The sequence below is a fragment of the Gopherus flavomarginatus genome, chromosome 14, assembly GCF_025201925.1.
Source record: "Gopherus flavomarginatus isolate rGopFla2 chromosome 14, rGopFla2.mat.asm, whole genome shotgun sequence".
NCBI classification, from domain to species: Eukaryota; Metazoa; Chordata; order Testudines; family Testudinidae; genus Gopherus; species Gopherus flavomarginatus.
In genome coordinates, this window is record NC_066630.1 from 33,152,212 (window position 1) to 33,176,966 (window position 24,755).

The 24,755-nt window shown below is 45.3% G+C and overlaps 1 protein-coding gene across 1 annotated transcript in view; it reads left to right on the forward strand.

Annotated features, from left to right (window-relative positions):
- Positions 1-24,755, forward strand: part of LOC127034164 (galanin receptor type 1-like) — a 47,323-nt gene that overhangs the window by 20,294 nt on the left and 2,274 nt on the right. The gene's annotated exons all lie outside the window — the stretch shown is intronic.

Here is a 24,755-nt window from a genome sequence, read left to right on the forward strand (position 1 = left end):
GAGACCAACACCTACAAAATCTCCATCAAGCATTCTCAAAACTACAATACCCGCACAAGGAAATAAGGAAACAGATCAACAGAGCCAGACGTGTACCCAGAAGCCTCCTACTGCAAGACAAACCCAAGAAAGAAACCAACAGGACTCCACTGGCCATCACATACAGTCCCCCGCTAAAACCCCTCCAACGCATCATCAGGGATCTACAACCCATCCTGGACAATGATCTCACACTTTCACAGGCCTTGGGTTACAGGCCAGTCCTTGCCCACAGACAACGTGCCAACCTGAAGCATATTCTCACCAGTAACTGCACACTGCACCATAGTAACTCTAACTCAGGAACCAATCCATGCAACAAACCTCGATGCCAACTCTGCCCACATATCGACACCAGCGACACTATCACAGGACCTAACCAGATCAGCCACACCATCACCGGTTCATTCACCTGCATGTCCACCATTGTAATATACGCCATCATATGCCAGCAATGCCCCTCTGCTATGTACATCTGCCAAACTGGACAGTCTCTATGGAAAAGGATAAATGGACACAAATCAGATATTAGGAATGGCAATATACAAAAACCTGTAGGAGAACATTCAACCTCCCTGGCCACACAATAGCAGATCTTAAGGTGGCCATCCTGCAGCAAAAAAACTTCAGGACCAGACTTCAAAGAGAAACTGCTGAGCTTCAGTTCATCTGCAAATTTGACATCATCAGCTCAGGATTAAACAAAGACTGTGAATGGCTTGCCAACTACAAAACCAGTTTCTCCTCTCTTGGTTTTCACACCTCAGCTGCTAGAAGAGGGCCTCATCCTCCCTGATTGAACTAACCTCATTATCTCTAGCCTGCTTCTTGCTTGTTTATATATACCTGCCCCTGGAAATTTCCACTACATGCATCCGACGAAGTGGGTATTCACTCACGAAAGCTCATGCTCCAAAACGTCTGTTAGTCTATAAGGTGCCACAAGACTCTTTGCTGCTTTTACAGATCCAGACTAACACAGCTACCCCTCTGATACTTGAGTTTCTGAAAGGGCACACAATATTAATACAATCACTGTGCTTTTCTGATCCGTGTTGCTTCCAGCAACGCCCACATAATTGAAACTGAAACATTCTAAACCTCTTAACAGTTCATTAATTTAACATCTGTTTAATTCCCCACAACTGAAGTGTTTTAAACAGTGAATAAAAATCCCCTTCTCCTCAAAGGCTTAGTTTTTCCTTCTTGATTTTGCATAATTTCACTAGTTCTTCAGGGAAAGCAAGACCCAACTTTTTAAACATAAAAGATAAGCAAGAAAGTTTTTTACACATCATGAAGCAGCAAAATCAGCATGAGCCTTTTTTCCCCACCCAGTGAAAGGTATTTCTGAAAACCTGTTCATGGTTTTGAAGGACAGAATATTTTCCAAGTTGTAACAATCCTGATTGAATGAGGTCAAACTCAAATATAAGTCAGGTCTGATAGCAGCAGCTTACTGTAAAATGTATTCTTTCCTTTACTTCTAGAGTCTTAACTGTGAATCTTGTTGATTGTCAGAAAGTCCCTTTTCAGCTGCCCTCCTGCATAATGCAAGTAAATCCAACAACTCTGTAAGACATTTTATATAATGGGTCCTGCACTTATTGGCAGATTTTGCTCACCTCAGTGATCTTCCCCACAGTCTGGGTCAACTTCTCCTGTGTCTGATCAGGAGTGGGGAGGTTTGGGGGGAACCCGGGCCCACCCTCTACTCTGGGTTCCAGCCCAGGGCCCTGTGGATTGCAGCTGGCTAAGTGCCACCTGTAATTTAGCTGCATGACAGCTACAACTCCCTGGGCTACTTCCCTATGGCCTCCTCCAAACACCTTCTTTATCCTCACCACAGGACCTTCCTCCTGGTGTCTGATAATGCTTGTACTCCTTGGTCCTCCAGCAGCACGCACGCACGCACGCACGCACACAGCTCCTTGCACCTCTTGCTCCCAGCTCCTCACACGCACTTCCTCTCCTCTGGCTCCTCCTCACCTGACTGGAGTGAGCTCCTTTTTAAACCTAGGTGCCCTAATTAGCCTGCCTTGATTGGCTGCAGGTGTTCTAATCAGCCTGTCTGCCTTAATTGGTTCTAGCAGGTTCCTGATTACTCTAGTGCAGCCCCTGCTCTGGTCACTCAGGGAACAGAAAACTACTCATCCAGTGACCAGTATATTTGCCCTCTACCAGACTCCTGTACCCCACTGGTCTGGGTCTGTCACAATATATATATATATATATATATATATATATATGTACAGATCATGACAAGTCACTGTCTGTGCACCACCAAGTGGGCTGGTTAGCAAATTGTGTCCTGATTCTGCACAATTGCCATGTACGGGTGGGAGCACAACACACAGATTGCTTAGGCCTGGGCTACCCTATGCGTTTAAACCGAATTTAGCAGCATTAAACTGATTTAATCCTGCACCCGTCCACACAACGAGGCCCTTTATATCGATATAAAGGGCTCTTTAAACCGGTTTCTGTACTCCTCCCTGATGAGAGGAGTAGCGCTGAAATCGGTATTGCCATATCGGATTACGGTTAGTATGGCCGCAAATTGACGGTATTGGCATCCGGGCGGTATCCCACAGTGCACCATTGTGACCGCTCTGGACAGCAATCTGAACTCGGATGCACTGGCCAGGTAGACAGGAAAAGCCCCGCGAACTTTTGAATTTCATTTCCTGTTTGCCCAGCGTGGAGCTCTGATCAGCACGGGTGGCGATGCAGTCCCAAATCCAAAAAGAGCTCCAGCATGGACTGTACGGAGATACTGGATTTGATCACTGTATGGGGAGACAATCTGTTCTATCAGAGCTCCGTTACAGAAGGTGAAATGACAAAACATTTGAAAAAATCTCCAGGCTATGATAGACAGAGGCCACAGCAGGGACTCAGCACAGTGCTGCATGACAAGCGTAATGGAAAGCCAAAGAATCAAATGGACGCTTATTGAGGGAGGGACGGAGGACTGAGGACTCCAGCTATCCCTCAGTCCCCGCAGTCTCCGAAAAGTATTTGCATTCTTGGTTGAGCTCCCAGTGGCTGAAGAGTCAAAAACATTGTCCGGGGTGGTTCAGGGTATATCTCGTCAATTTACACCCCCCCCTCGTGAAAGAAAAGGGAAAAAAAATCATTTCTTGCCATTTTTCAGTGTCACCATAGGTCTACTGCATGCTGCTGGTAGATGCGGTGCTGGGGCACTGAACAGCAGCATCCCCTCCCCTTCCTTTCCCGCCCCCTTTCGTGGCTAAAGAAAAGATTCTGTACTCCCTGGACTATCATAGCAGCTGGAGCCTGCCTCTCCCTCATTTTATCTCGCTAAAAAGTCAGTGTTTCTTATTCCTGCATTCATTATTACTTCCTCACACAAATGGGGGGACACTGCCACGGTAGCCCAGGAGGGGTGTAGGAGGAGAGAAGCAACGGGTGGGGTTGTTGCAGGGGCACCCCCTAGAATGGCATGCAGCTCATCATTTATGCGAGATCTCTGGGGCTCTGACCCGGAGCAGCTGTGCTCTCTGGCTCTCTAGTAGACTTGCCCTATATTCTAGGCAGGACTGACTGTTTTTAGACAAAACATAAAGAAGGGAATGACCCAGGGAGTCATTCCCATTTTTGTCCATGCGCCCCCGGCCGACCTCAGTGAGGCCAGCCAGGAGCACCCATGACAGCAACAGATGGTACAAAATGATTGATAACCGTCATCGCCACTTTCCAATTGCAAACAGTACAAAATGATTGATAACCACCATCTCATCGCCAATTTACAATGGCGGACAGTGCAATAGGGATGGTAACCATCTCTGCTATCTTGCAAAGGCAAATGAATGCTGCTGTGTAGCACTGCAGTACCGCCTGTGTCAGCAGCATCCAGTACACATACGGTGACAATGACAAAAGGCAAAACAGGCTCCATGGTTGCCATGCTATGGCGTCTGCCAGGGCAATCCAGGGAGAAAGGGCGCAAAATGATTGTCTGCTGTTGCTTTCATGGAGGAAGGATTGAGTGACAACGTTTACCCAGAATCACCTGCGACACTGTTCTTGCACCATCATGCATTGGGATTTCAACCCAGAATTCCAATGGGCAGGGGAGACTGTGGGAACTAGGGGATAGCTACGGGATAACTACCCACAGTGCAACGCTCCAGAAATCGACGCTAGCCTCGGTACATGGATGCGCACACCACCAAATTAATGTGCTTAGTGTGGCCGCGTGCACTCTACTTTATACAATCTGTTTTACAAAACTGGTTTATGTAAAATCGGAATAATCCCATAGACATACCCTTAGAGTAAGGGCCTTGTGTCCAGTTCCAGCTTTACTTTGAAATTAGCCGAAAGACGTGTTTCATACTGAATAATACTTTAGCTCAGCATACCTGACAGCATAAATCCATCCATGGCTATAATGTAAGAGACACATCTCAAGGTCTTTCTATTCAGATACTTCATTTCAAACTTAGGACACGGGGGAACTTTGAAGGGTCTCACATGATGGATATTAGTCACCTTACACTACAGATTTTCAAGTGTTTTCAGTCTCCTATTTCAAAGGCAGCCCTCAAGCAGCAGTAGGGAGTCTTTGAGAAGTCACTCCCATTACATTGGGTAGCACAGGGGTTGGCAACCTTTCAGAAGTGCTGTGCCAAGTCTTAATTTATTCACTCTAATTTAAGTTTTCATGTGCTGGTAATACATTTTAACATTTTAGAAGGTCTCTTTATGTAAGTCTATAATATATAACTAAACTATTGTTGTATGTAAAATAAATAAGGTTTTTAAAATGTTTAAGAAGCTTCATTAAAATTAAATTAAAATGCAGAGCCCTCCAGACCGGTGACTAGGACCCCGGCAGTGTGAGTGCCACTGAAAATCAGCTTGTGTGCAGCATTCAGCACGCGTGCCATAGGTTGCCTACCCCTGGGGTAGCAGAACCTGGTCCCAGTAAACAAATAAAAGTCAAGGATCTCAGCTCAGTGAGTTAATTTGCAAGTATCCTGTGCAGAGTAGTTTCACAGATCCACAGGGTCTGCTCTATGCCCCAGCCTCTAACCAGGCCCTTGGGAGTGACACCCCCCCCCCCACACCACCCTTAATGTGCATCCAAACCCCAAGCATACACACAGTTCTACTGAGGCATGCCTGTGGCTTCCAAGACTGAGCCTAGGGGCTGTTGCACTCCTGCTTCACACCATGAGCTCTGCCCAGTGGCTTCAACTGACACAGACTCCTGGTCAGAGGCTTTTACATTCTTCAGGGATCAGTGCACCTCAGCAGGTATTTTCAAAACAGAATAGGATTTAGTATGCAGGAGCACTGCATCAGAAGGCCTTAGGTTAGCACAAAGAAATAAAGGTTAAGACATAATCCATTCTGGGCAAATCACTGCAATCAGCCATCCAAGCTGCTATGGACTCCATTTCAGGTTCTGTCTCTGTCTTTGTCAGTCCAAGGTGAGAACTCTGTCTCTCTCTAGAGCAAAGCATTTAATCGCACCACTTGACACCTTCCCCTTTCTTCTCAAGCTGGGGCCTCAGTTCAGTTTCCCTGTGGAGAGGTGCGGGGAAAACCTCTTTCCACTTGGTTGCTAGATATGAGTGCTCTGGCCATTGTGGCGTCTACTGTCTTTTTGGATTCTCCATTGATATGGGTTAGTTTTGAGCCAGTCCTTTAATGACCCATTCAGCCTGTCCATGACAGTCACCTGTTCAGCCCCAAGAGCAGATTTAATCCTTTTGCACTGACTGGGTAGCAATGCTAAGTACAGAAAGAAACTGAGATACACACAGGTACAATAAATATTACAGAAAATTCTCACTTTGTCACAATAAGGAAAGCTCAGTCTCATGAAAGTTGGACTGCCCTTGATAACTATGTTTTCCAACACTTCCTGTTGAAGTATGTGATTTTTAGGACTTATTGCCGCTGCTATATTAGTCTGCTTGAAACTGCAGATCTGCTTTCCAAATGCTATTGCTGCCCAAGAGAAAAGGAACCTCACCTCACTCTTTCTGTTTACTAAGTGTTGTATCCGTTTTCCACATGTGATGAATGCACCAATGCCTTGTATAGAAAACTAGCAGGACTCCTATAGATGCACTTTTAATGTTTCTACCATTGGGCTTCTTCTCCCAGTATGACTGGCCTTCCTTGGTGTCAGACACCTCATGCTCAAAGATTCCATTGTCTCTCTTCTGTAGCTCTGTAAGCAGAGTCTGAATGAGCTCTCCACTGACATCTAGTGATGAGCTCTGGAGGAGAACTTCAGGAGCTGATCTTGTTTGCATGGAGACAGCCACCCTGCCTAGGTGCTCAGCATGATGGGCTTTCTTGCCCAAATGATCACTTGTGGCTGGTGTTGGATCCCTAGTCTCCTTGTTATTGGGGCAGGAGTAATAAAGGGTTGTTATCCTTGTTGTGTGAATTGAGGGCAGCAGAATTGTATTTGGCATAAAACTTTCTTACAGACAGTATTACAAATAGCTGACTCCACATCCTTGTTCAGGAACAACAAAATATATACCAGTTGGTGTTCTATCAAAGTATTCATGGTTGCAGCTGGCCAAAAATATTGCATTAATTTCTCTCCTTTTTTGTAAGAAGGAACAGGTTCTGATGAGGATTTTTCTTAGCCAGTCTACAAATATAGCAGTACAGATTACCAATAAATCTTTCAAATTTAGCTCTATTTTTCATTTAGCAAAGTACAGATGTATAGAGCTTCCAGACCAAATGCAAGACCATTGCTCAGTTCAGTGTGTAGCAAGTTATTGTGTATTTTAGTAGCTCATTGTGGTAGGCACACAAATCCTGCAACCGTCATTCCTGTTCCAAAGAGCTTAGAATCAATCTCCATGGAAGATATACAACTGTCTCAACCATGCAGTTGGTTTATGTGCATGGATCACATAGCTACAGGGTTAAACTGACCTTCTGTAAAATGTCTAAAATCTGCACCAAAATGTTCATTGCTATTGTGAATTACCAGATGCCATTCTAGCAAATGGAGCAGGCTTGAGATAGTTTCAGGCTGCGTCCGTCAGAAATAAGGGTGAAGAACAAGAACACCATGAACAAGAATCACAACAACCTTGATAAACCTGCATGTTCTACAGTGCTTAACTCCTAATGTTGTCACTTAGGAAAGGCAGACTATGAAAGGTTTGATCTAATTCCCCAGCTACCTGCATGAAATGATGAGCAGTCGTCTGGGATTCAACAAAATGATGCACATACTCCAATTCTGAACATACCAGACCGTAGTAGGTTTCTGGGGACTTGAGTGACTTGTTTTGCATATTTAATACAAGCTTCATTTAATGGGATACATCTCTTTGGTTTACATTCTTTGCTCTGTTGTCAGTGTTAGTTTTTTTTGCATTCAGTCAGTTTATTGTGTGTCCCCAGGGTCTGTCTGCTCTTTGCTAATTCTGATTGTCAGCCTAATCACCTGGCAAGAATTATTTGAAAATCAAACTATTTTTTAAAACGTCCAATTCTGAAACAATTTTGGTACTTTCTGCATGAAATTCTGAAAGTGGAAAAAACAGTCTGTCTAGAAAACAAGTGCTTTAAACACTATTGAAATTCCTAGGCCATTTTTGCTTTGCCTATGAAGGCTACATGTACACTACATCACTGACAACAGCGCAGCTTGTGATGGAGATGCTCTAATCTGACAGGAGAGCTCTCCTCTCAGCTTAATAACTCCTGCTTCCATGAGAAACAGTAGCTATGTTGGTGGGAGAAGAGTGATGGGGGACCAGGTAACAGTCTTCAAATATGTGAATATCCGTTATAAAGATGACTATGACTCATTGTTCTCCATATCCACTGAAGGTAGGACAAGAAGTATGGGCTTAATTTGCAGCAAGGGAGATTTCAGTGAGATATTAGAGAAAAAAATTCTAACTATAAAAATAGTTAAGCACTGGAACACACATCCAAGGCAGGTTGTGGTATCATGACTGGAGGTTTTTATGAACAGGTTGGAACAACACCTGTCAGGAATGGTCTAAATTTACGCCAGCACAGGAGGCTAGACTTGATGACATCTGAAGGCTCTTTCCAGCCCTGCATTTCTATGATTCCAGGTTCCTTCTATGCCTCAGTTTCCTAATCTGTGAAATGGGGTTAGTGATACCAGTCTCCTTTAAGTGCTTTGAGATCTGTGAATGAAAAGTGCTGTATAATTGTATTATATTATTAATTATTATTATTATTATTTTCCTTTAAATGCACAGTGTACTTCTCTGGAGCTAGTCCAGATTTTCATCAGCCAACAGCAAAATCTGGTTCTTTGTCTTTTTCCTGGACCCTGATACCTGTCCAGCCAAAAAATCCATTCCATGTTTTTCCCAAGACCTTGCTAGGCCAGGACTTGAGTATCAGTGTTGATTGTGAGCATTCAACCACGGTGGATGTGGTCAAATCTGACAATTCATTACATTAATAAACACTTCTTACAGTACTAATGGCTACCAGTGAGCTGGCGTACAACAGCCACATCCTTCCTAGCCCTGCTATCCTGATGTGAGACAATCAAGGTAGGAGCAAGGAGGGTTTCAGAAACTTAAAACATGGCCATTGGCCTGCTTGGTGACCTATGGGTTTTACTAGCTCCACCAGTCTTGACTGAAACCATGAGCAAGTCACCTTTTGGAAAATTGGTGTCCGGCCCACATCACCTGAGTGACTTCCCTGTAGGGAGACTCCTTGAGGGTGAGATTACCTTGAGTTCCTGCAAAAAACTCACTCCTGTGAGAGGGCAATAATGCTTGAATAACATGGACTGTAGTACACACAGTGCCTCAGATACACTGACGCTTATTTTGTGACTTTGCACTTCTATCGCAGCTCTTAACAAAGGGAATCTCAAAATATTATGTTACCAAATTACATTGAATATTACAGGATGGTGATAGACTCAGGGTTGATATTGGAATGCCACAGTCTCTCAGATCTCATCAGATGATTCTTTCCACTTAAATCTTCAGGAGAGCTAGCGCATGTGGGTGGGGGGAGTTCTACTCCTGCGTGCCGCAGAACCCAAATCTGGGTGTAGACCTGCTGCTACCTAGATCTTCTGCCATTGCCCCTTGTTCTAGTGTGGGTGGTAAGAACAACTGTAGCAACCAAGACCTCAGGAAAGAATCCTTTTGAACCTCTACAAAACCTCCTTGTATTAAGTCCACCTATTTGGGCTTGGCACTGATTCGAACTGCTGGCAGGCAGGCAGGCGAACTATTCCACCCTCATGTCCTTTCAATTCAGTTTAAGTAGTCAATTACTTTTTTTTTTTTTCCCCCACACCACTATAGATTTGCTGTAAGGAACACGTTTGTCAGAGTTAAGTGTGAGAGCAGTTAGCAGTCACTTGCCCTGCTACCTCTATATGTGTTCCTCTTCTCCGACAGACTGATGCCTGTACTGTGTCCCACTGCTCCCGGCATACTTGTAAATATAATAGTTGTGTTAGTTAGCAGCAGGAGGTGTTCACACTACAGGCCCTCAACTACAGAAGTCAGACTTTGAAACAACTTTTTTGGACAACACAATGCTGTATTCCCTCTCTTATCAAGTGTTGTAATCATGAAGCACAAAGTTAACAGTCAGAGCATAGTGCTGGGAGCTCATTAGGACATTCAGTGGTCTCATCACAAAAATGAAATTGGAAGTCTTGCTTGCTTTCCCAGAAAGGCATACCAGGGTGGGTTAAATGCTACTAAGGGCATGTCTACACTGACAGAGTTACAGTGCTGCTCAGAGAGCACTGAAGGGAAACTGCTGTTGTGTGTTCACAGTCAGCTGCCTGTTCAATAGCGTGGTCACACTTGCGGCGCTTGCATGGGTATTGGGAGCGGTGCACTCTGGCCAGCTATCCCACAAAGCATCTATTTCTCTTCTGCTGCTAAGAGTTGTGGGAAGGCAGAGTGGGTCCTGTCCCAATACCCCGTGATGCATTGCTTCGCATCCCAGCAATCCCTGTGCTTTCGTCCGCATTTGATGCCATCTTTCCACAGTTTGTGTACTGCGTGCTCTGCCTCTTCGTTCTGCAGGAGTGGATCCCACATTGCTGATCAGTATGCTGCTCGCTCTCACTAACATGCCACGAGCGGCAGTGAAGTTATTCCTTAAACTACAAAGGCAATAGCAGTTCAACATTGCTGTCACCAAGCTATGACACGAGATTGTTTGTGACATTCACGGAGGTGCTGACCACCATGGAAGGCTGCTTTGGGGCTCGGGAAACAAGCAGTGGGATCACACAAACAAGTGGTGGGATCATCTCATCATGCATGTCTGGGATGATGAGCAGTGGCTGCAGAACTTTCAGATGAGGAAAGCTACATTCATGGGACTGTGTGAAGAGCTTGCCTCAGCCCTGTGGTGCAAGGACATGAGAATGAGAGCTGCCCAGTTGTTGGAGAAGTGTGTGGCGATTGCACTGTGGAAACTGGCTACTCCAGACTGCTAACAATCAGTTGCTAACCAGTTCGGAGTGGGAAAGTTGACCGTTGGACTCATATTGATGAAAGCATGCAGGGCCATTAATTGCATCCTGCTCCAAAAGACCGTGACTCTGGGCAATGCGTGTGACATTGTGGATGGCTTTGCACAAATGGGCTTCCTTAACTGTGGAGGGGTGATAGATAGTACACATATTCCAATTCTGGCACCAGACCACATAGCCACCAATTACATTAATCAGAAGGGGTATATCTCGATGGTTCTCCAGGCGCTTGTGGATCACCGTGGCCATTTCACGGACATTAACGCAAGCTGGTCCAGAAGGTGCATGACACATGCATCTTTCAGAACACTGGCCTGTTCAGGAAGCTGCAGGCAGGGACTTTCATCCCGGACCAGAAGATCACCATAGGGGAAGTCGAAATGCCCATTGTGATCCTGGGAGGCCCTGCGTACCCCTTAATGCTATGGCTTATGAAGCCGTACACGGGGCACCTTGACAGCAGCAAGAAGCAATTCAACAACAGGCTGAGCAAGTGCAGAATGACTGTTGAGTTTGCTTTTGGCCATTTAAAGGCCCACTGGTGCTGCCTATATGGGAGGCTGGACCCGGCTGATGACAATATTCCTATGCTTATAGCCACGTGCTGTACGCTCCATAATATTTGTGAAGGAAGAGTGAAAGCTCCACTCGGCTGGACTGCTGAGGCTCAGTGCCTGGAGGCTGAATTTGAACAGCCAGAGACCAGGGCTAGTAGAGAGGCACAGCGCAGGCCCATAAGGATCAGGGATGCTTTGAGGCAGCAATTTGAAGCTGAAAGCCACTAATATTTGTTGCTATGCTCGTGAGTGCAGTGCTTGTAATGCTAGGAGGTGATTGTGATTGGTGCAGATGATGCACTGTGAAGGTTTAAGAAAACTGTCTGTTGATTTGGAGGGCTCTGTTTGCTTTCAATTAATGGAATAAAGATGGCTTTCAAACCAAAACAATTCTTTTATTAAAAAACAACCACCAGAGGTGAGAGAGACAAACAAAAAATCACATCAGCACTGTGGAGGATGGGGGAAGGGAGGGTCCCAGGAGGAGGTGGGGTCCTGGGATGGTTAAAGATTTGTGTATGTCCAGGTATCATATGCAACCTTGTCCTTTGGAGTACAGTGCAGCGGGTACTGTACTTCAGTGCAGAGGGACGGGTGTTGAGTGCAGTGGGTACTGGGAGTCCCCAGGGCTGGACTGTGATGGGGCAGGAGTGGAATGCAGCAGGTTCAGACTGGAGCCAGCGTGTTGATAAGAGTGTGTTGGCAGTGTCTGGGGGGCGCATGGGAAAGTGTTTTGTGATAGCGGCTGCAGGGGAGAGTGGGGGGAGAGCTGCTCAGTTTGCAGTGCTAGTAGTGCCTGGAGTGTGTCCGCGTGGCGCTCCATAACCTTTAAGAGCCGCTCCCTGGCTTCATTCTGACACACCACGTTCTCCTTTTGGTCCCTCTTCTTGCTGTCCCGTCACTCCTTCAATTCTTGTTTTTTGTCAGTGGAGTGCATCATGACATCACGCAGAAAGTCCTCTTTAGTTCTTCGTGGCCGCTTTCTAATTCTGTGCAGTCGTTCAGCCGGTGATAAAGAGGGAGGCTGGGCTCCCAAGGTCATATCTGTGAAGCCAAAATGCAACATTTTACCAAAGCAGTATTGTTTGCAACACACAGATCACTGATTCAGTGATTTAAAACACAGCCACTATTCACATACCTGTCACTGACTGGCTGAACTCAAGCAAGTGCACATGAGCCACAAGACCCCCAAAATGGTGAGTAACTGCAGGGGCAGGGGAAATCAGTGTTTCAGGACTGTACTGTACTCATGGCACTTGGGGATAGCCAGCACTGTAGGGGGGGAGCTTATATTCATTACTGTCCCCACATTTTCCACAGGCTGTGTTCATTATGGAAGATATCTCACTGCTGAGGGTGGGCAGGGAATCAAGAGAGGGTCTTCTCCAAGACTGTGGCTTCCGCCCTGGCCCTTATGCAGCTCGCCTGTGTGCAGCAATGGTCCCACCCCCAGTGATGGCAGAGTGGCATAGGAAGGTTACCCTTAATAAGGCAAGAAAAAAAGCAGCTCTGCCAGAGAACCTGTGGCAGTGGATTGCCCGGTATCTCCATGAGAGTTTCGTGGAGATCTCTGAGGCAGATTCCCGTGAATTGAGGGAGTCAATCAACACCCTGTTCCACCACTCAGACTAGGCATGTGGTGGTACGCGCATCATACAGACACAAGCCTGCTTTCTGCAACCTCCTGCCCCCAACAACTTGCTTCAGCGATTCCCAAAATCAAAGCCACTTACCAGGGTCTCCTCTCCTCTTTGCACTTTGCCAAGCTCCGACAGCTGTGACTGGCTAGCCTCCTCCGGGGTACAGAGCTCCTGGCTGCATGCATCTCTTACCTCTGAGTCGTCCTCTGCCTCTGGGTTCCCTTCCCCCTCCACATCCTTGTCCAAGATTTCCTCCTCCTGGCTTGGTCCATTCTTGACTGGCACGTGAGCCATGGAAGTATCCACAGTGGCCATTGCAGTGGAGGTGGGGTCACCGCTGACTATTGCATCCAGCTCTTTGTAGAACCAGCAGCTCCTGGGAACAGCACTGGAATGGCGGTTTGCCTCCTGCACCTTGTGGTAGGCGTTCCGCAGCTCCTTCACTTTGACCCTGCACTGCAGTGTGTCTTGGTCATGGCCCCTTTCTGTCATGCATCATGAAATCTATCTGTTGGTATCATAATTCCTATGACTAGAGTGCAGCTGAGAGGGGACAGCTTCCTCTCCCCAAATGCTGATGAGGTCCAGCAGCTTGGCACTGCTCCAAGAGGGGTATTGCCTTGTGCATGGAGCAGGCATGGTCACCTGGAAAGATGCGGTAAGAGCACTGCATGCGTCACCAAGAAAACAGGAAGGGTACTTTCAAAATTCCCAAGGAATTTAAGGGGTAGGGCTCACGGTTGGTCACCTGAGGGCAAGGCAGTAGAGTACAAACCAATGAGCAGAGAGGCAAGAACAGGCATTGTGGGACACCTCCCGGAGGCCAAATGCAGTGCTGTAATCAGCCAGGGTGTCTACACTGGCACCATGGTGCTGTAGTCCCAGTGCAGGAAGCTGTACGCCTTTCGTCGGGGTGCTGTTTTTACAGCGCTGCAACTACTCAGTTTCTGTGCTCTAAGTGGCTTGGCAGTGTGTACACCTCAGGAGTTACACCACAGAAAGCTGCTTTACTGCGCAAAAACTTGCTAGTGTAGACAAGGCCTATGGCTTTCCATCTCGGGAGAAGATTGTAATTGTGTTGCTCTTGGTTACCCCTAGCAGCCTATTCAAGCAATTCATCCTGAAAGCAGTATATTGAATCATGGCACGCAATGTCAGTCGGGGCTGAGTAAAATGTTCCAAACAGTCTGTAGCTGAGAATTGTTTAGTAATTCTGGGGTGGGGGGGGGGAAGCCTTTTCTAGGATAGCTTCTACCAAGAGTTCATGTGACTTTTCTCAGTGGTTTAACAAAAAAAAGTTAGGGAAAAATCATCTTTCATTACAGAACACGTAGCATTTGCTATTTCCAGATTCAAAAGTAAAGAATTGGAGACAGACGTTGTGGAGCTGACACACTTGTTACTCATCTACTCATGCCCCTTCTCTCTCATTTTTTCACTGTAGGAACAAAACTGAACACAAAGACATCACTAATGTTGTTCTTATAGCAAGCATTGGATGTGTGTAAGACTTACAGACTGATAGTTGGAAAAGGAATTTAGATTTAGTGTGAGACTTTTCTAAAGGGGGTGCTGTCCATCTGAATGTCCACATTTCTTAAAAACTCTTGGGGTTGGAATCTCTGGGTCCATCTGTTCTTTACTTCCTTCTATGGTTCTGTTCTGTAAGGTAGACGGAGGGTGGAGAGAGTGTTAATTTCATTTCTTGCCTCATGATAAGTCAGAAATGAGGGGAGAAAAAGGAGAGGCTGGCACATGAGAAATTGGAGTACTTTATTGTGGTTTCAAGTATCGGAGGGGTAGCCGTGTTGCATCTGACGAAGTGGGTATTCACCCGCGAAAGCTCATGCTCCAAAAAGTCTGTTAGTCTATAAGGTGCCACAGGATTCTTTGCTGCTTTTATTGTGGTTCTAACCAGGAGAGAGAGAGAGAGAGAGAGAGAGAGAGAGAGACACTCTGTTCATCTTGGTTGGTAGATCTGAGTTAAAGGAACCAAAAGTTTATGGAAATAGGTATTTTTACTTAGGTTATTTGTTTCAGATGTTACATTCAAGTGATGTCAGACAAATATTCAAGAGTGAATAACCTGGCAGAAACATATTTCAGTCTTCATCTGAATTGAAATTTAGATAAAATGAGTACCCCATAGGTCACACAAAATGTAATGTACTTCCAAAATGGAGTACCAGTGTCCACACAGGGTGCTATTCCTCAACATCTATTCCAGGCTATTTCATGGTATAGACAAGGCATGCTAGAATGTTTACTTGACGTCTGGACTTTAATTTTAATAAATACATAAATGCATACGACTCTTTGAGAAAGATTTGCATAGCTTTAAAATCAAACGTACATTTGCAGAACATAATGCAATAATTATCGTTCTTTTAAACCATTTGTGGTCTAGATTAGTTTCCAAGCAGCTATTCAGTGGAATGTAAATAGACAGCTCGAGGAAGATTTAATGAGAATCCTTAAGCTTACAGAAATAACTTACATACACAGCTAATTGCATTCATCCTGTATGTAAAATGACCAGATCTTAAAAATAAAATGGGGACATTTTTGTGGTGACACTTCTTAAAGTCATGAAATAGTTAAACAATAAAAGTACTTTAGCTGTGCTGCAGTCATTACTGCAAGCATCTGACTCAACAGCAACACATCCCTCTCTCAGAATGGAGGATTTTGCCCCCCAGCAAATTAGCGTTCTGAACTAGCTTATAAAACACTGAACACGTCTAACATTCATTCTAAGCAAAAAAACAATTTTGATAGGATCCATGCTTATTCAGTTATTTCCTCGCTCCAAATATTTCATAACATCAAATACTCATTCAACTTAGACTGTTAATGGTAAGCAGAGTAAATTCTGCTCTGAATAGTACGTCTAGATCGAGGTGGGCAAACTTTTTGGCCCGAGGGCCACAACGGGCTTGCAAAACAGTATGGAGGGCCAGGTAAGGAAGGCTGTGCCCCCCCCAAACAGCCTGGCCCCTGCCCCCATCCACCCCACCCCGACTACCCACCTCAGAACTCCCGACCCATCCAACCCCTCCCCCCGCTGCCTGTCCCCTGACCGCCCCCCAACCTCCGCTCCATCCAACTGCCCCCTGTCCCCTAACTGCCCCCGGGCACCCCTTGCCCTTTATCCAACCCCTTGCCCCTTACCATGCTGCTTGGAGCGGCAGAAGCTTGCAGCTGCGCAGCCCAGCCAGAGCCAGACATGCCACCCAGAGTGCTGGTGGGTGCGGCTGCAGGGGACGAGGGACAGCAGGGGAGGGGCCGGGGGCTAGCCTCCCCAGCTGGGAGCTCAGGGGCCAGGCAGGAAGGTCCCATGGGCCACATCTGGCTCACGAGCTGTAGTTTGCCCAACTCTGGCCTAGATGAACATTTTGTGGCTATAAAAAAAGTTTGAAATAAAAAGTTGGAAAATAATAGGTTTACTGAAATGTAAGACATCATATGGGTTTGCACAATGCACTCCTAGCATTTGTTGTGAAATTTTTTAGCAAAATTTAGTACATCAGAAATAAATGGAAATTGCCTCTAGTTGCCCCATATTTTTAGAAGTGACTAGTGATTGTTGTGTGCCTCAAATTCATGGGTGTCCAGCTCGAGACTTCAAAGAGCCTTAATTTTCAGAGGGTTAGTGGTCAGCACTTCTGGAAAATTGGCAACCCAAAATCACTTCACTACTTAAAATCTTGGCTCCTATACAGCATTAACAAAATACACATTTTTCGAAAAAGCTCTAGTCCAGGGTATTTCAGTGGAGCTTAAAGATGTGGTTCCTTTTTGCCTCCTCTAATATTTCTACTTAAAGATTTCAACTAATGGCAGGAACATAGCAAGCCCCTCCCACAGTTTCACGTGAAATACTAGAGATTATGGTATAGTGATGCTGCTCCAGTGTGCTAAGGAATGACTAGATACAGCTCACGGGTAGGCAACTGTGGCACACATGCTAAAGGTGGCATGTGAGCTGATTTTCAGTGGCACTCACCCTGCCGGAGTCCTGACCAGCGGTCCGGAGGGCTCTGCATTTTAATTTAATTTTAAATGAAGCTTCTTAAACATTTTAAAAACCTTATTTACTTTACATACAACCATAGTTTAGTTATATATTATAGACTTATAGAAAGAGACCTTCAAAAAACGTTAAAATGTATTACTGGCTCACGAAATCTTAAATTAGAGTGAATAAATGAAGACTCAGCACACCACTTCTGACAGGTTGCTGACCCCTGATATAGCTAGTACAAGTGGTGTCATTTAATCAGTTCACTAGAAAATTACCCTTTCCAGGAAAATAGTTACATGTAATCCACTTGAACACATAATAGGGATCTGTATTAACAAAGAACAGTGAAACTGGATATTGAAGTTGCATCAGGCCAGTGCATTAAATATTATCAAGCCAATATGAAGGCTTGGGCTTAGCTGACCTGGCTTTTTAATGAGCATTGCTTTGCTGTTACATCATTTTTTGTGCTCTTATGACAACTCAATGTCTGTCTGTATATAAACAATGTTGCAGAAGGTATTAAGGTAGTTTAAAAGGTGTAAATAATTATATAATACGAAAATTATGCAATTGGAGGAGAAGATGCCCTACATTTCCCTTTATGGGTTAAAAAAAATTGGTTACTTTAACTTAGGTTAGACAGCATGTGGTAGGAGGATTGTGATGCTTTGGGGTTCTCCCAGACTGGTAAGGGGTTCTGTCACTGCCTGCCCTGTAACCTGGGTGCTGTGCAGCTTTGGCTCAGAATGCTGACACCAGCAGCCGGCTCACAGCATCCTCACACTAACTTCCACCACACTGGCTGTTCCTTTCAGGGTCACACCCATAACCCTTCTAGTCCCAAGTCTCCCCTGCCATGTCCAGTCCCATTCCCATGCCACAGAAGTTAAATTTGCTGCCTCCAAACTGACAGCACACATCAGCCTGTTAACGTAGGACTTGAGTACCCAGAAAGATAAAAGAGAAAATAATGAAATGATTTGCAAACCCCTAGAAAACAGTGCGGTGATAAGTAACAGCCAACATAGATTGGTTAAGAAGAAATCACGTCAAATCAACCTAATAGGTTTTTAGTTTTTTTACAGGGTAACCAGCCTTGTAGATAGAAGGGAAGCGGTCAGTGTGATATATCTTGACTTTAGTAAGGTTTTTTAAACCATCTTGCATGACTTTCCCATAAACAAACTAGGGAGATATAGCCTAGATGAGTGTTTGTCAAATGCGGCCACCGTGGCCGCATGTGACCACCAGGGGCTTTTCTTGCGGCCACAGCCTCCTGGGTGGTGATGGAGGAGAGGGGAGGGCACCAAGTAGGGGTTGGGCCCTGCCCCCCTCTTGAGCCACAAATGTAGGAGGAGGTGGGGCTCCGGCTTCCCGCTCCAGCCCTGGTGTGGTGAGCGGCAGGCTCTGGCCAGGGGCTCTGACCGTGGAGCTTTGGGCTCTGGGCATTGGCTTCACAGCAGTGGGCTTCATCCCCCAGCCACTAGGCTTCAGGCTCTCACACACCCCCTTATCAATCCTGGCCCCTGCTGCCACTCTTGGTCCTTCACCCATCCATCCCATTACCCCATCCCACTGCCTTCCTACTCACCTCCCCATCCAACACTTAATTTGTCCCCCAGCTTGCCAAAGCTGAGTAAGTCTGCTTCTGTGAAAAGTGATGTGCTCCCCTCTGCTTTCCAGAAGAGAAGTTCCATAGTGATGTTAAATTCAAAAGTTAACCAACTCAATTAGGCTCCGGGTTCTGCACATTCAACTGAAGTTAAAGAGCAATACAATTTTAACTCCTTCCCTTATTCACGTATTTCTGCTGCAAAATGGAAAACAGATAGACTTAGAGCACTAACCACCTCTAACTTTGTGTCATTAATCACTACGTGTCAAGCTCAGGTTTTCTAGAAAAAAAATCTACCTCAGTCCAAGATATAAGGACATAATGGTTCCTTTTGGTCTTAAATGCTATAAAATTACAGTACAGCAGATACAGTAACTACAGTACATTTTCTAGAGCATACAGTATTGTAAAATTCAAAAGCTTAGTACAATATGTGACAGTTGTCAGGGTACCCAGGATTCTGAGTCACCCTGTTACCCCACTTCTCGAGCATCAGACAGACTTGCCTGTGCTTAAGTGAGGGGTCAGCTTCGTGACACCATCAGAATGTTAGCTACCCATGCACTGTCCTGAGGCAATGGTAGCCCTTACTTTGCTATGCAGATTAAAAGTAGGTGCACTCCAGTCTTCAAGTCCCTTTGAAGCACTCCCCTGTAGTGTCCCTTATCCACTGAACACTCATGGAAATACCAGGTCAGCTATCCCCAAGAGAACAGTGTACACACCAGTTTGTACAATTCAACTCAGGATAAGCACTCTGCTTAATAAAACAGAACTGAGATATAGAGAAATACATATCGTGAAAATAAGAATAGGTTTACAGCAAAAATTTGAGATAGCAAGTAAGGATAATGGAAACAAAAGGTTACATATAAAATAAACTCATAAACACACTTTCTAGACTCAACTTAAACTTCATTAGATAGGAGGTTAACCCAATAGTTATCTCACCCAAAGCCTTTGCAGCCACTTCCACCAAGGTAGGCAGAGATCCCATTTTCCTGAATGTAAATGCACTGTCTGTTTACTTCCTAACTACACGATAAGGGCATCATCTTTGTCTTCTACTTATACGACCAAAGTTCACTGTCTGTATTCAGAGACTGAATAATCCTCTCTTGCTTGTTTGTCCTGTTGACTTTAATCTCTTTGATAACTTCACTGTTACCTTACAATGCATAATTTACATCCAACAGACAGGTGAATAAACATCCTATGTCTGACAGAAAACCTGTTTCTCCATCTCTGCTGTGACAAAAAGAATGTATTTTCAGTATACGTACCTAACTCCATACAGTACCCATATGTATGTTTCACGAGGATATCAGTGACCAGAGTGACTCTGGCTTTCATTTAAGACCTCATATGATGTTCTGTGTTGACCCAGAATGTACATACTAGAATTGGGATATTCTTGCCAGTTGGCATTAAGGGTTTCTTGGGTCACACAATGATTTTCTGTATTTTACATGCCACGCAGCCCACTGTAGGAACCCCCTCCCACCTAGCAATACACATAGTGCAGGGTCTTTGCAACCTCCACACTCCAACAACTTGTTTGCTTGAAGCTAGAGAAATTGCATTCTCAGTTATGTTCCCTGACCCTAATTTTCACTAACTTTCAAACCCCAGGCAATGTCTTCCGCTCCTCCATGTCAGTTTTTCACATTATTACTACATACTGTTAATTACACATAGGTTCCATGGCTGTAGAATTAGCTATTTGAGCCAGGTGTAACAGGAATCCTGGATTCTGCAGCAGTCTTGCTACAGTTGGCTATGTTTTGTTGTCTACCTTCCAACTCTTCAGTTGTGTGGGGAACACCTTGGGCACTAGTAATGACAGTTTTCTCCCTACTTCCTTGCTAATTTGTCTGAGCTCTGATCTGAAGTCTGATCAATTCAATCCTTAAGATTTTTGTAGGAACTTCAAACATGGATGCCATTGGAGACATGAAATAAAAATGGGAGAGATGACTAGTTCACTGAACCATGATCGGGGCAATAGCTTTACTGTTCCCTGGATTAAGCACAACATAGGTTAGCTAGAAATGTCTGCGAGGACTTGTATAGACTTGAAATTTAAAGAATCTGGTAACCGTACAAGCCCCTTTATGCCAAATGGCAAAGGGCACACCCAACACCCTGTTACAATATTTAGCCAAACAGTGTCTTGTAAGGTGTCATATAACTGGTGAGACACTGGTCATTAATAAGGCTAAGATTTTGTTATGGATATTTTTAGTAAAAGTCGCGGACAAGTCACGGGGATAAAAAGAAAAATTTACGGAAGCCGTGACTTGTCCGCGACTTTTACTAAAAATATCTGGGACAAAATGGGGATCTGTGGGTCCCCCCACTGCCTGAAGCTGGCAGCTGTGCAGGGGTTAGGGGTATCTCTGCCACCTCCAGCTCTGGGGATCCCCACGGGCTCTCGCGAAGGCTAGGAATTGCGGGGGTTCCCCGACTACCCCAAATTTGGGGGTTCCCCCACTGCCCACAGGGGCAGGGAGCTGCAGGGTTCCCTTGCCACCTGTGGTGGTCCCTGGAGCTACAAGCCTCTGCGGGCAGTGGGGTACCCTGCTGCTCCCTGCCCCATGGGCGGTAGGGGAACCCCCCAAGTTCGGGATAGTGGGGGAACCCCCACAATTCCCAGCCCTCCCGGGAGCCTGTGGATTCTGTGATCTCCATGACTGAATCGTAGCCTTAATCATTAACAATATCGCATGATGTATGTACAGTAATATAAGTGTGCTGGAAATATGTTCCTTAAATGTGATCAGACTAAGCTAGGGTGACTAGATGTCCTGATTTTATAGGGACAGTCCCCATTTTGGGGGCTTTTTCTTATATAGGCACCTATTACCCCTCACCTCATCCCAATTTTTTACAGTTGCTATCTGTTCACCCTAGACTAGCACTCAAAGTAGAGCGTATAAACAGGTTTGTCCTAGACAAAGAAATGTGGATTCACCAGTCTACCAAGTCAAGCTTTGTAAGCCAGAGACAATGAAAATACAATGCACATCAGCATAGGAGAATTTTATCTGGTGATACACTTCAAAAGCATACATTTGAAAGGTTTACTGGACTATTAGGCGTGAAAAGAACCCCTCAGTTATCCATCACTTAAGGGACAAGAGGCCAGTGCTTTTGGAATCTGTGTAAATGTAGATCCTTCAGCCAGAGTGGAGTAAAGATAGAACTGGTTGTAGACGAGAAACTGCCTAAGACCAGGATTATAAACTGCCAAATTTTAGACACTACAAAGCATATTTTTATTTTTGTTTGTAACTGTGTTTCTTTTCTCTTGGTTAGTATTACAGTAACTCCTCACTTTAAGTCGTCCTGGTTAATGATGTTTCGTTGTTAGGTTGCTGATCAATTAGGGAACATGCTCATTTAAAGTTGTGCAATGCTCCACTCTTACGTTGTCTGGCTGCCTGCTTTCTCCACAGCTGGCAGCCTCCCTATGTTCCCCCTCCCCACAGCACCTCCCGCCCACCAGCAGACCCTGTGGATCAGCGCCTTCCCCCTCCTCCCCCGCCAGCTGCCCGTGGCAATCAGCTGGCATGCGGTGTTTTGGGGGCAGGGGGGAGGAATGAGGACTTGGCGCACAGGCTCCTCCTCCCTCCCCAACGCTGCAAGCCAGCTGATTGCCCCGATAGGAGGGAGGGGGGAGGAGCGACGACTCAGCGTGCAGGCTCCTCCTCCCTTCCCTGCCTCCGAACGCTGCAAGCCAGCTGATTGCCCTAGGCAAGAGGGAGGGGGGAGGAACAAGGACTTGGCATGCAGGCTCCCCCTCTCTTCTGCCCAGGGCAATCAGCTGGCTTGCAGTGTTCAGAAGGGAGGGGAGGGAGGGGGGAGGAGCAAGGACGCAGCATGGGAAGTATAGGGGGAGGAGATGGGGGGGAAGAAGAGGCAGGTCCAGGACGGGGGCTTGGGGGAAGGGGGGGAGTGGGTGGGCTAAGGGTTGAGCCCCCCACCCCTGGTGCTTGCAGAGTAGGGGAAGCTGCCACTGCTGTGCAACGTGTTTCTCCTAGCCTACAGCACCTTCAGCCTCCTTGCCTATGTCATCTGCAGTGCCAGTGGGCTGTGCCTGTGTAGGGTAAGGCAGGGGCACCTCCCAACTATAGTACAGTACCTGTATTAAATTGCTTGTTTAAAATGTATATGCCTTTTGTCTGGCAAAAAAAAATATTTCCCTGGAAGCTAATCCCTCCTATTTACATTAATTCTTATGGTGAAATTGGATTCGCTTAACATCGTTTCACTTAAAGTTGCATTTTTCAGGAACATAACTACAATGTTAAGTGGGGAGTTACTGTACTTAATGTATGATGCCGTGAGCTAGTGAGGAAATCTCTCCCTCTGGCCTGTCTTATTTGTAATTCAGAATAACCAACTTATTATCCATATCTTGCTTTCAGTGAGCTCAAGGATATTTCAAAGTTTTGGGGAGAAATGGCTTATTGTAGAGGTCATTGCGGGCTGGCACACCATATGAACTGCTGTACTGGAACAGACCAATTCTCCATCAAATCTAGTATTCTGTCTCTGACAGTGTCGTAGACTAGATGTGTTCTAGGAAGGCACTTTGTATGCTTTCTTGCATTTTTATAGAATAACCTGCGCATTAGGGCAGTATGTTTCTTCCTAAGTTTATGTGGCTGGCTTATTTTATGATACGGGTTTGTATCTCTTCAATTTTGATCCTACATAATGTAACTGCAGACAGGATATTCCTGATGCTACAGCTTATAGAAAAGTCTCTGTGACGGGTTGGATCACAGAAACCCCATTTGGGGCTGCCACCTGATGTGCCTAGACTACCTCTGAACCTGTTTTCCCTGCCAGCTTGGAACTTCGGTCCCTTGCCTGGTTTGAGCCAGACACGCTTGCCTGCTGCAAACACAGATCCAAGTCTGAATCACATCCCCTGCAAGCTGCAGGCTTAACTGAAAACAGCTTAAGAAGTGCTCCTGTCTCTAGCACTCAGCTACCAAGCTCTCAGTGGGGTCCAAACCCCAAATAAATCCATTTTACCCTGTATTAAACTTCTACAGTTTTATATAAACTGTATACCTTCTGTAACACTGACAGAGAGATATGCACAGCTGTTCCCTCCTGGGTATAATTAATACTCTGGGTTAATTAATAAATGATTTTATTAATATTGGAGACATACCTCTTGTAGAACTGGAAGGGACCCCACAAGGTTATTAAGTCCAGCCCCCTGCCTTCTCTAGCAGGACCAAGTACTGATTTTACCCCAGATCCCTAAGTGGCCCCCTGAAGGATTGAACACACAACCCTGGGTTTAGCAGGCCAGTGCTCAAACCACTGAGCTATCCCTCCCCGCAAATACAAAAAAGTAGGATTTAAGTGGTTCCAAGTAATAACAGACAGAACAAAGTGAATTGCCCAGCAAAATAAAACAAAACACACAAGTCTAAGCCTAATACAGTAAGAAAACAGATAAAATCTCACCCTCAGATGTTTCAATAAGCTTCTCTCACAGACTGGATGCCTTCCTAGTCTGGGCACAATCCCTTCCCCTGGTGCAGTCCTTGTTCTAGCTCAGGTGGTAGCTAGAGGATTTCTCATGACTGCAGCCCCCTTTGTTCTGTTCCACCCCTTTATATAGCTTTTGCACAAGGCAGGAATCCTTTGTCCCTCTCTGGGTTCCCACTCCTCCTTCTAAATAGAAAAGCTGGATGGATGGATTCCAGTTCACGTGACATGATCACATGTCACTGTAAGACTTCATTACCCACTTGCCAGAACACACACATACAGGAAGACTTACAAGTAAACCATCTACAGTCAATTGTCCTGGTTAATGGGAGCAATCAAGATTCCAAACCACCATTAATGGCCCACATTTTGCATAATTACAATAGGGCCTGAGTTATATTTCATATTTCTAGTTTCAGATACAAGAACGATACATTCATACAAATAGGATGACCACACTCAGTAGGTTATAAGCTTTGTAATATCTTACAAGAGACTATTTGCATGAAGCATATTTCAGTTATATTATATTCACTCATTAGCATATTTTCATAAATTCATATAGCATGCAACCTCAGTCATCCTCCCAATCCTGCTAATCCGTTGGCCTCTCATGTGCCAGTAGCTCCACAGGTTAGACATTATGCAAATTATGTTCTCCTCTCAAGTCTTAATTTCTTGTTAATTTCATTGTGCGTTCATTGCTTCCAAGCAGCATGGGTGATGATCCTGCCAGATTTCACAGTAATTACTTAACACTTTTACAGCACCTTCACCGACACAGATCTCAAAATTCTTAAATAAGTTTATCCTTGCAACACCTCTGTCTCTGGAG